This window comes from Anolis carolinensis, chromosome 3, assembly GCF_035594765.1.
Source record: "Anolis carolinensis isolate JA03-04 chromosome 3, rAnoCar3.1.pri, whole genome shotgun sequence".
NCBI lineage: Eukaryota > Metazoa > Chordata > Lepidosauria > Squamata > Dactyloidae > Anolis > Anolis carolinensis.
Genome location: NC_085843.1, coordinates 135,359,933 through 135,372,956, shown reverse-complemented (window position 1 = coordinate 135,372,956; position 13,024 = coordinate 135,359,933).

The window sequence follows — 13,024 nt, the reverse complement described above, 5'->3', positions numbered from 1 at the left end:
GAATGAATGGAGGAGTTAACTAACTCTTCTACCCAAATCTGAACAACCACTACATTTGGAAAGAACTCCAAAAAAGTTAGGTCCGTTAACAAACCTTCCTGAACCTACACCTCAGGCCACACTTGAGCATACTAATGTTCACCCTATGGACCTTGCTGCACTTGATGCCACCTTTGATGCATTGTGAAGGTGTAATTTTTCCCCCAAATTAAAATCCCATTAAAGGAGACAAGAAAATCCAAACAAACCTTTAAATCCTCCCTAATTCCCCTAGTAAGCCGAATTCTGTGGTGAGATTTCTGTGTGCCAAAAATAGCATTTAAAAAACACCTCTAGAAAACCAAGATCAGAGCTACAAACCTGCAAGCAAAATTCAAACACTCAATGAGTTCATAACTCTTCCTAACAGTGGCCTTATAAAATGCCAGAAAACAGGCACCCTGTCATTCAAATCCTTAAGCTTCTTTGGAGGAAGCATACAATACTGTCTAATTGTGTTAATCTTGATATTCAAGAGAGCCAAGCAAATACCCTCTTTTCTCATGTGCCACTGTCAGACCTAACTCCTCAGTTACTATGACAAATCTTTACAAAAACAATTGATGTACTGAATCACATGCCTTTATCCTGACTTTACCCTAAGGGCCGATTCGAGAAATGTAGTAAACTTTTCAAATGTAGAACAAGATACCAAGCATGCTTAGCAAGAGCACAGTTCCTATAAAATAAGCCTTGAAAAGAAAAATCTAACAACTCAAAATCTCAAGATGAACAGGAATAAAAAGAAATGCAGATTTAATGTTGCATTTTACCAATTCCACAAAATTTCACTGGCATAATATCATTAACCAAGTTACCTTTAGAAGAGGATAGGAGGAGGAAAGGGACCACTTCCTAATGGAACGTTTTCCTAACAACATCTCCCAAACAATTTAGTACAGTTCTTACTTTTACCATTATGAATTAGGTGAAGGTCCCAGGATCTGAAGGTGTCCAGCAGCAGCCACCAGCACCCAGGAGACTCATCCACTCCCTTAGTCTTTATTCTTAATAAAAATGGAGTTATCCTTAACGTTTTGTCTCCCTGCCATCTTCCTTTGTCTTGCTGAGCTCCTTTCCTTCACTTCTGCATGCCACCACACAGCTAGCTGTGGCCCAGGCCACATGGCCCACAGCCCCCAATGACCGTCCTCAGCCCTAGAATAAGGCCCACTCATAGCCTCATCTACAGTATAGTCCCACACGGATACCTCTGAGCCCCATCCCTGCTGCTCTGGGAGCCCCAGAAGGCTCCCAAGCCACATTTTGCCTCATCTTTCCCTTTCGCCATTCACTTCTATTGCAGCCATTTAATACCTACTAATTTGTACCTTTTCTCTTTTTCTCTTCCCCTGCGCCTCTCTCCAAGTTCCATAATCCATGTCTGCCTCAACCTCCATGGATATGGAAGCTCATTAGGTTTCCCCTATTATCCACAAATCGCTTTCCCATGGGTTTCAGTCTATCCACTCACAATATACGCTCAGTATCTGTGTGACCCTCATGTGTATGTTTATCATATTTTGCCTTTTTGCTCCATCTCAAGACCTCCCTTTCTTGTCTCTGTTGACATATAGCCTTCTTTTTGTCAACCTCAAGGATACCATCCTTCTTGCCCTTGGTTGGCCCCTCTTCAGTTTTCCTTCCATTTTCCCCAGAATCATTATCTTTGCCAACCTTTCCTGTCTTCTCATTATGTGGCCAAAGTACTTCATCTTTGCCTTTAATAACTTTTCTTCCAGTGAGCAGTTGGGCATTATTTCCTGGAGTATGGACTGATCTTATCACAGTCCAAGGCACTCTCAGAATTTTCCTCCATCACCACAGTTCAAATGTGTCTATCTTCCTTCGTTCAGCCTTCCTTATGGTCCAGCTCTCACATCCATAGGTTACTACATGGAATACCATTGCTTTAACTATGCATACCTTCGTTGCCAGTATGATGTGTCTAGTCTTCACTATTTTATTGAGGTTGGTCCTCTCAAGAAGTAAACATCTTCTGATTTCCTGGCTACAGTCTGCATCTGCATTAATCTTTGCCCCTAGAAATATAAAGTCTGTCACTGCCACCACATTTTTTCTCTCTATTTGCCAGTTACCAGTCAGTCTGGTTTTAGACACTATGTACATAATATAGCTTTAATCTGGCACCTAGGTATTCAAAAATACTTGATAGTTTAGGAAAAACTAAAGTATAAGCTTTTAAAGCAAGCACAAGTAGTTATATACCTGGAAAGATTGTAAATTGTATTTAAATTAAGTTTTTCTTATAGTGTTTAACCTGGGGAGTCTGATTCTAATGTCTGTTTAGGTGGATTATGTCATCTTCACATCAAAAAATTGATTAAACATCTGCAACATCAAAACTTGGTTGCTTCCACTATGTCAATTATTGCTGCTATTGCAATGCAAATTGATGGAAAGGTAAGTAATGATAGTGTGAATAAATTATCAAGATTGGATTGAGATAGTGCTTGCAGTTCTTGAGGAACTCTAATTTTGGCTTCTCATAGACTTAGCATGGGGATGTAGTTAACCAGTTAAAATCATGAGTAAATCGGGTTTTTCTTTTAACCTGAAAGGTTTTGGGCAGGGGTTGTTGAACCTGTAATCCACCCAGCCCCTGGCTACAAGCTTCACTTGTCCATCTACATTGCCATGTAAAAAAGTTTCTAAGCACATTATATGGTTAGTGTAGACTCATATAATGCCATTGAACTGCATTATATGAATCTATACTGACCATATAATTCAGTTTCAGATAGTGGAATCAAGATGGAGCCAATGCTAGTGCAGCCACCTAGATTATCCTCCCAAACTAGCAACTGAGTTAAGTTTCATGCAGATAGGCCTAAAAATGACTGAAAAACGAGACTCTAATGTTTCCCCATTGTAGCCAATGGACCAAATCTTTCCTGAATGAAAATGACACCCCCCCCCCCAGTTTTGGCAATTTCCCGGTAAACAGAATGAGGGGTTAGCAAAAACAGGACTAAAAATGGCCCAGATTTTGCTGGACTGCACACCCCTAATAGGGACTATCAGAACAGATTAAACACAGGCAGCAGATTAACCCTTCATTGATTTGGAGATGGATGTAATATTTAAGACTATTTCAACATAGATTGAAAAATATATTCTTGAGTGTTGGGGATCCTGATAAGGAGATTCCTAGATAGGTAAAAAAAAGTAGCAGTTCAGGACTTGAGAGAGACAGAGAAGGTGGGGATGACTTTATATTTGTGCAAAAACTATATTTTCTTTACCAAAATAATTTTCCTATGCAGAAAACAGCAACTTCTACACAGAAAATAAAATTTCTCAACCAGAACGTGTTTACTACAAACTGTTGTTTTCTATGGGCATTTTATGTCCTGACAACTCTTTTACTAACTTTTGTTTTCATCCCAACTTTTATTTTTCACAATCCTACTATTCCCTTTAACTATCTCCATTTCTCAGTTTCATACCACACATGGTGTGTATTGTCTCTTTAAAATACAAACCTGGATGGTCTCAGTATTTGGAGGAAAAGAATAGAATGTTTTTAATTTTGAGTAGATACAACTGGGTCCTGTATTAAAGACCAGTTTGATTCAGGGCCTGTAGAAATCTAGGAGATGATTGTTCTATTAACTTGTGATATTCCTCCTTTATAACGTCCAGTTAGTGTTATTAATTGATTTTTTTTTGTTTCTTTCATATTTGTATACTACTATTATTCCTGTTCAGATAACCTGTCCGATACCTCCATTTTTTGTCACAGCTATCAGATTTTACCTCATGTTTTGAGGATGGCAATGACTGTAGGGAGCAACTCCAAGACAAATTCTTCTGTCACAGAAGGAAATATGTGTGTGCTTCTATAGAAAACTCCGAATCAGTTTCAACAGGCACAAATATGAGTAGCTTGGCCTTTTTGCCCTCTAATGCTCAAACATTTGTCATTTTTCTTGGCCCAGTCCGAACTCACAACACTTCTACCCACACCTCCTACGATCCCATCATCACATATATACAATCACATAAGTCATGAAACAAAACATCTATTTTATCTATGAAATAATGTAAGCAAACTACACTGCTTCACAGCCAACAGGATTTATTGATACAGTTTTAAATTTTGCTTCCCAATTAATTGACTAAATTAGACTGCCAAAAGGAATTTATTCTGCTTTTTTGTTTATTTGTTTTTTTAAAAAAAGACTAAATAAAGAATTGTGTCTTCAGCTTGATATTTGGCTCCTTATGTTTTTGGTTCATTGATTTTGTTTCTATTGAGACATGACAGAGAGAGGCCCCATCTACACCACCATTATAATGCAAATTGAACTGGATTGGACTGGATTATATGAGACTACACTGACCATATAATGCAGTTCAATCTGCATTATAATGGCAGTGTAGGTGGGGCCAGAGAGACAATGAGGGAGGGAGTGATATTAAACAGGTGGCCAGTGTCCTTATAGGAACTGTTCCTTGTATATGAGATCAAATGTCCACCTGATGCATCCTGAAAAGAAGAGTCCTGGTTTATTCTTTGGCATGCTTCTGTTTGTATAGATCAATGCCATGCATAGTAGTGGTCTATGGTTGATAGTTTTTTGACTGCTGGCTTCCACTGAATTTCCAGAAAATATGGCAATAATATGATGCCAACTAGGAACGGGAGGGGCGGGTTGACTTTTTACCAAATTGTGCCAAAGCTCTTCGGTGAGAATTCTGCTTGTGAACCATACATTACATGGGCATAGGCAGCAATCGTTGATGGAAAAGGATTGTGACAAACCTCCTATCAAAATGGCTGTTTGCGGCTTGTTAATTTTATAATTCCCTGCCCAGCAACACAATTTAATTTTATATACAGAAGATTATCAGTTAACCAGAGCTCAAGCAACCAGACCTTTAAAAATATCAAAGAAATATTGCCTTAAATAAAAAGCTGATTCTATACTATAGTAAAACAATAAAATTGTGTTAAGTTTGTTTTTATTTATTTGCTTTTAATTACTGTATTTCAATATTAATATCAAGTCAAAACAGAATTTATGGTATGATATAGCATAATATTAGTTAGGACTATTTTTAATAGTAACTCTCAAGCAACCAGAACTACATTTATCCAGTATCTACCAATCCCTATGGGTGTGGATTAACTGAAAGTTTATTGCATCTCTATTACCCCATAGGCTACAAACTAAAATGTCCTAAATATTATAATCTTTCTTTATAGAGAAAGATTTAGCAGGCCAGTTATGAATCAGTATAACTGTTAAACAATTGGGATAATTTCAATATGTATTTAAGAAAGACAGAATGTGAGCTGAATTAACATTACTCTTGTAATATAGTTTACTTTGATTAGGACTCAAGAGTTTACCACTGTCATGATTAATAGTCTGAATTATTATTGTCCTTTTAGGGACAACCTGACATTGGGTTCCTGGACCATGGTGCCTTTTCCATACTACAAATAAAAATATTGCTTCATTTGTGGCCATATGCGGCACATCTGCTGAATGCCCTACAAGAGATGCCAAGGGTAAAATTCATTGTGAAAAGGCAGGTTGTTTTGTTAGTTTATCACAGTTTTTACTCCCAGCTTCACTGACCTTGATGCTACTGTTCTGGGAGTAGATAATTACAATTTATCTTTCCCTCTTCAAGGAAGAAGCTTTGCTATGTTGACATTTGTACACCTGGAGGACAGCTACACTCCAGTGAGCTGATAATAGATTTCAACTCAGCTGTATCTTTCCAATGTTTTAAGGCTGCAGAGGTGAAAATCCTAGATATGGTAAGGAGAAATTTGAGGAAAATGGTTGGACCCAGGTCAAAACAGTAGAATATAGATGGGTTGACAAGGACAGGTTGCTTAATCACTGGCCACCTCCCATTTATTCTCTCTAAGACAACACTGAAATAGACTTAGAGTGTTCCAATCAATCATCAATAGACAGTTACAGAATGCTGACTCAACCAGAGTTCTGAAAAGTAATTTCCCAAAGTATATATAAGATGTGTAGCATATATTTTCTCACTTTTCTAGAGATGTATTGCCCAGTAGAAGACCACAGGTTAGCAAAGTAGCGATTAATCACATAATTTTTAAAGTCCTATTGTTCTGAAATTAATTTTGTTGAAGAATTATGTTATGATCATTAAAAGCAATGGAAATAATGGTCCTATGCCCATTTCCTTTATTGGAGTTTGGCTGAGTTCTGAGAGCTGTTGTATTGTATTAGTGTACAATATAGATTAAGAAGTTCAATATTTTCTCCTTTCTTCTGAATTTTGAAAGCCGCCTTTGATATCACTGCCATCATAGTGTGGGGATAACAATATTGTTACTACAACAACATATCCTGATGAAGTGGGTTGAAGACAAACAAAACATAGCCTTTGAGCTGCCACAGAACTTTTTTAAATTGCTTTTGCAGCAAGAGAGAAGCATAGTAGCATAGTAATATAAAGTACTAGCATTGGAGGGCCACTGTCCTGTACTTTCATCTTGTTTTATTGCTTTCTTTCTCTTCCTTCCTGCCTTCCGTTCTTCCTTTCTCCTTCCCTCCTTTCTCCTCTCCTTTCTCCCTTCTCCAGCTCTGAGAGGGCCTACCTCACAATGACTCCATGGCTACATGACTCTCTTTGTGGCTCTTTCCTTCTTCCCTCTCCTACTTTCATACACATGCCACTGTTCTTTCACAATGATATCCCAAAGGGCTACTTCAACTAGCAACAGCTAATCCTTCATGTAGCAACAGCCAATCCTATGATATCATAAATGGACACTTTACCTAGCAGCAGCTTTTGTGATACAACCAGACATGAAAGCAAGCAGATAGACAGGCATACTTTGATTTTTATATATCTAGATATCAAGCATTCTAAGCACTCTAGGACAATCATATTTCTATTCCAAGATTAATAATAACATACACATTTATGGATAGGGAAATCATATTGCTGTTAATAAGTATTATTAAAATTGCAGGGAGAATTTATTTGAAATGAATCCAAATCCCATTGAGTTCAATAGAGTTTACATCCAAATAGGTGAGATGTTAAATTAGTGTTAAATTAGTCTTGCACATATTTTTAAAGGGGAGTTTTTCTCTTTGAAAAGTGATTGTAATAAAGAAACATGTCATGATGCAAATAGGTTATTGGGGCGCCTCAGATACAGTCCTTGGGAATTACTCACATTCTTCTGAGGGTGCTCCCCAGTGCTCATATAATTTTATTGCTCATGTTGGTAGTTTTCATCTGCTGCTGCTTGCATACACTTTCAGACATTTAAATTCCAGACTTAACAAATGCACCCGTATCTGCCAGTGTATCAAAACCAGAAATCTTGTGTGAAATGTCATCACTATTATTCAGTGTTTTATACTCTCTGTAGCAGTTGAACATATTGCTTGCAACTAGCACTTGCCTCTGAAACTCATCTAAAACAAAATGGAAAGAAGGGATATAATTCTTCACTAACTTTCTTCTCCAAGAAAGCAATTAATTTAACAATTTTCTTCCCACTGTGAGAAAGCCCTTGAAAACCATGCAAGTTTCAAAGCTCCATTTGGGATTAATTCCATTGCAAAATTTACATGTCATCATGTTGCACAAAAAGCCTATTTTTCCCCACAGAAATATTTAGAACATAGAAAATGCTATTTCCTGCACAGAGGAGGTTGTCTTATGAGCAAAATAACCACATATGATTTTTGCACAGAATAAGTCCTGAATTGCAAAGATTCATCAGTCCAATATTATTCTCATCAGGGTTTCTTAACATATTTTAATAGTTTTGAATTTTCTTCTCATCCCTAATGGAAAGGGATATTTGAATTCTGATATTAATGACACTTTCTAAAGGCTTTAGAGAGTCTGCATTGCTCTTATGAATGTTCTGTTTACCTAGTGAAAAATCACTTTATTGATAAAAACAACCATTTCTTTTGGGCCAACTCTAACATTTGTCGGAGATGTCAGCCTCAGGCAGCTGATGCTGTGTGCCATGAACAAGCAGTAAATAATTAGTTGTAAATGTTGTATTTTCATTTCCAGAAAACATACTTTTTGTCATTTTTGTTGCTTCAAGGAGCAAAATAATGACACAATTTGGATATTATGGATCTTAACCAATCAAGGGGAAAGGATGACACCGCAGACATCAAAATAGTTAGTAAGGCGTATGATGTGATATTAGGAGTGCTATGTTTAGCAAATGTTTATACAGTCTTAATATATATATATATATATATATATATATATATATATATATAAAGAATTAAATAGAAATGTGTGTGTATATTTGTTGTTGGGAAAAGAATTCCAAATAAGAAACAGATTTGAGACTATTTTCAATAGATGTGTTAACACATAAATAAAATAACATTCTCTAAGAGGTGTGCATTTTTAAAGCACAGTGCTTTTGTATCAATTTACTTTAAGCTGTTTCTGGAATCAATAATTTAATATACAGTGAAGTGCATTGGAGAGAGCAATATGCATAAGAAAACTGCAAAAATCTGTCAGAGTAATTACTGTAAGCAGTAATAAAATCTGCATTGCTAATGTCTGAACAGGAATATCAGTGGCCAAGGAGGCAATGGATACAAAAATGAAAGGAGGGATTTTACACACTACTAGTGCCCTTTCTGCTGAAGTTGTATTTTAGTAGAAGGTCAAATCAGTGATCAGATTTTATAAGAATGCTACTGAATGCACTTATGGATGAGAGGTATTGGTAATTTCTTGAGACAAAACTGAATGCATGAATAAACGATTCACTCTTTCAGTGTTTGCAAATTACAGACAAGTTTCTTTGATTTGACAAGGGGTCGGTTCTACCTCACTTGGGACTGGTTGCATTCATGTGCACAAATGGTACCAATGCTTGCCTATAAAAGAGTGTGCCCTCCCTTAAATTAATACAGTAGAGTCTCACTTATCCAAGCTAAACGGGCCAGCAGAAGCTTGGCTAAGCGAATATCTTGGATAATAAGGAGGGATTAAGGAAAAGCCTATTAAACATCAAATTAGGTTATGATTTTACAAATTAAGCACCAAAACATCATGTTATACAACAAATTTGACAGAAAAAGTAGTTCAATACGCAGTAATATTATGTTGTAATTACTGTATTTACGAATTTAGCACCAAAATATCACGATATATGGAAAACATTGACTACAAAAATGGCTTGGATAATCCAGAAGCTTGGATAAGCGAGACTCTACTGTATAATGTGTTTTGTATTATGCAAGATTCAATTTTTTGTCAATTTTTCCTATGGAGCTTCACTTCAGACTCCTTCCATGAGCATGTATGCTGCTTGCAAAGCGAGATGACAGAGAAAAAAGAAACAAACAAAAAAGATCCACTTGCTCACTTTCCCCTCTCAGAAATACTTCTACTTCTCCCCCCCCCCCCGGCCTTCTCCATCAACCCATAGGTATTTTTCTAGCTGGCTCTATGGCTCTGTACAATTGAGAAACCAAGGTCAGTGCTGCACTGGCAGGAGGGACATAAAGATGCAAGAGGGCAAAAACAGAAGTGGAAAGGATGGAGAGTTGTTGGGTAAATGGAGAGGCCGAGAGCTGCATATATTCTTTTGTTTTGCATTGACATTCTTCCATCTCACCTTCCACCAGCTTCCTAGTTTCGCCATCCAGGGAGACTTTGTGTAAAAAGGTGTCATGTCTGAGACACTTCCTTGGAGCTATCAGAGCAAGAGAAGGGCTCTCCCTTCCCTCCACCTGTGTTCTCTCCATTGGTCTCACTCCCCTTCTCCCTCTTGTAGCTCTATTTTTCTTCATTTACAGGAAAAGGTGGAGGGGGAGATTCATGCTAGGCTCATGAGAGAAAGGTTAGAGGAACTATGGGGAAAAGAGGAATGAAGTAAGAATGGCCCATGCCTCCATATCCACGCACATATCCAACATGGACATGGCCATGGGCACCAAAGGGCAAGGAAGGAGTCAAATGCCCAGACCCAAAGTGTGCCACTCATGGTAGTCACATATGGCTTTCTGCCACCTCAGCTGTTTTCTCCTAAAGAACCTATTTGTTTTGTACTTATTCATGTATTTTATCCCCTATGAAGGTGGAAGGAGAAAGGTGACCAAGCCATATGCTACCTCTGATTTTGGAAAATGGGAGGAAAAAATACTGGATTTTAGGAGTTCAGGGGTTACAAGTTGTTGTACTAATCTCACCTTTTGAGATGCTCTTCCAGAATAAACACATAAAAGCCTCATACATAGTTTTAAATTGATTAGGTGTTACTGCTGGGGAGTCTTAACTAGGGGAAAATGGAGTTTACTCTTGAGTTGGTGAGCTGCACTCTGTTCTGTGACAAAATACTCCTCCTTAAACCCTCCTCATTGAGATTAAGGGAGATTTGTTTTTCACTGTTTTTAATGTGTGATTGCTCTTCTGAACTGTAGCTTTCTGTTTGTATAATTCTGACAAGTAGAAGTGCTTGTAAAAGTGCTTTGTTTTGAAAGAAAAGGTGAATATTGTTTTCCTAAGAATTTGCAGAGCTGTTTCTGTGTTTATTTCAGTGCTGTCTAGTTGTTTTATCAAATACTTTTCCATATCACAGAAAGAAAACAACTTTAAAAATTAAGATATTATACAATGGTAGCACATCACTACATCTCAATAAAGATATTAAAGGTAAGTGTTTGTTCATTGTACTTTACTTTTGTATAAATAGTGTGTGCCAATTTTACCTTTGTACACATTAAAAAGTGATATGTAGTACAGTGTTCCCTCAGTTATCGCAGGAATTAGGTTCCAGGATCACCCACAATAAGTGAAAATCCGCAAAGTAAGGACACTATATTTATTTTAATATTTATACATTATTTTAGTAGTTATACACTATTCTAAGTCTTTATCAACCAATTGTGTGTTGATAAATCTCCTCCTTCTCCTGTTGGGCTTCTTTTCTCTCCCTTTGGCTTCTCCTTCCTCCCTTCTTTAGGCTGTAAATTGTAATTTTTTATGATTTATAATAGTCTTTTAGAGTTTATTGAAAAACCGTGAAACAGCGAATCCGCAAAAAGTGAACTGCAAAGTAGTGAGAGAACACTGTATATTATTTATGCAAAAATGCATTTGCAATAAAATCCACTAAAATTGAATTCTACTTTTCAATCCATTCCTTTTTTTTACAGCGCCTCAGTCCCTAATCTGCCAAATAAGTGCTTTGTTTAGATTATCAGATACATGGAATGCATCTGATGAAGTAGACTTAAGTCTACAATGATTTATATTACCAACATTTTTATCTCAGTCTCAACTGTGCCACAACATTTTTTTGCAATCCAGACGAACATGGCTGTTCTCAACCCACAGCAGGCAAAATATATTTTGTATGCTTTTGATCTGACTTGTTTGCCTTGCAGTTTTTGGAAAGTAGATGAAGCTTAATTTTCAAGGAAGGAAGTTCAACATCAACAGAAACACACACTGCCACCACCATCACCCTAATTACCACTTGAATATCATATCGGTTTCTCTGGTCTTCCTTTTTTTTCCTGGTAAATTTTTATTAATAGTAAATTTAAAGATAAAAATTAAAAAAAATACATGGAAAGTGGGAGAACAGTATGGGTGGAGAGAAAGAAAGAAAGAAAAATGAAGGAAAAAAAGAAAGAACAAGGAGAAAAAAAGGTATGTGGGAGGGGTTGACTTCCATCTATTCCTTGGTGTTTGTATTGTGACTTTCTGTATTTTAGTATTTTATAGTCCAAACCGTCTTCTTCCCCTTTGTCTCTAATATTTTCTTGTTGTTCTTATCATTTCAAATTATAAGCTCCATTTTAAGTTGATTAAAATATTATTTTACCGTGTCCCAGTTTGTTTGTTTTTTTGGTAGTCCTTGGTTCAGAGAGAGCCAGTAAGTTAATTTATCCATATTCATTATTTCTAAGACTTTATTTTGCCATTCTTTTCTTTTCGGTATTTCTTTTGATCTCCACTTCTTCGCATATGTTATTCTGGCTGCTATTGTCAGGTGGTTAAATAGAATCTCTTTGTCTTTGTCTTTATCCAGATCCAACATTCCTAGCAAGAAATATTCTGGCTCCTTTTTAATGTTAGTCTTTAATATTTTTTGTATTTCTCTGTGTATATCTTTCCATATTTTTTTTAGCTTTTGGGCAGGTTCACCATGTATGAAAAAAGTACCTACCTGTTGTTCACATTTCCAACATTTGTTGGAGACATTTTTGTAAAATTTTGAATTCTTTTGTGGTGTAATATAACATCTATATATCATTTTATACCAGTTCTCTCTTAAGTCGAATGCATATGTGTTTCTCTGGTCTTTCAAATCCTGGCTATGGTTTGTTATATTTTGAAGAATAAATCTATCACTTTTATTCTTTTAGCTGTAACTCAACACACATATTTTATTTCTAGAACAAAATATGTGTAAAGCTCAAGTTAATTGAAGTTTCAATCTCCCTCTCTCCCCCCCCCCCCCTCTCTCTGTGGTAACAAGAATTTAATGTAATTAATGGAATAGGTGCACAAAAATATTTCTATTAATGGACTAAAGTGATATTGTGCAGTGCACATTTTCAACTTCAGAGATTTTTCTACTCAAGATAATGCAGTTGCCCACAGGATAAGGTGTTATTCAATGTGATAATGAATAGCAATACTCCCTTGATATGATGTTTTTACAGTGTTTTACTACTGTCTCATTAAGACACAATAGAAAAACCTTTAACTATCTCTGAGCACTACTTTTTAAAATAAACTTTATTGAAATCATTTATCACAGATGTGAATCACATTAACAATTATCTATGGCGAAAGTGATCAGTGTTAAGGGGTGAGGGGAAAAGAAAAGAAAAGGAAGGAAACATCAAATATCCACTTATATAGTCACAAACATAAAAAAAGAAAAGAAAAAAAGAAAAAGTAATAATAACATAAAGAAGAAGAAGAAGAAGAAGAAGAAGAAGAA